Below are 494 nucleotides of genomic sequence, written 5' to 3' on the forward strand. Positions count from 1 at the left end.
CTGCCTGTTCCAGCCCTTCCTTCGGCACGAATGTTTGCAAAAGAATTTAACGTCTCAGCCTTTCCCCCCTCCCCTTCTTAAAAAGGGAAGAACGTTTTTCTCTCAGACCCCTGTCCCATTCCCCATCACAGGCACCGCAGGGCGAACTCTTTGAGGAAAGCACCAAGTCCGCTCCCCGGGAGTCCTCCCTAGAGCTGGAGCCCCCGGGAGTCGCCCCCTCCCCCGCCCCCCCCCCCACCCCGCCCCAGTGGATTCGCCTCCGACAAGCAAGCCAGAAAATGGCTCAGTTCCTCTGGACTTTGTGGATCATTCCCCGGGTTTGTTGAAATCTCGGTGTGCGGAAGGGGGAGGCCGCGGGAGACTCCCCACGATTCTGATCTGGTAAAGAGGGAACTTGGGAGCTTCAGCTCCCCCTCATAGACAACAGTCCCCCAAATAAACACAGTAAAATTAAATGTTAAAATTCATGCATCTTTAGAACGTTATTTTGTGCC

Source organism: Phocoena phocoena, chromosome 15 (assembly GCF_963924675.1).
Source record: "Phocoena phocoena chromosome 15, mPhoPho1.1, whole genome shotgun sequence".
In the NCBI taxonomy this organism is placed as follows: Eukaryota; Metazoa; Chordata; class Mammalia; order Artiodactyla; family Phocoenidae; genus Phocoena; species Phocoena phocoena.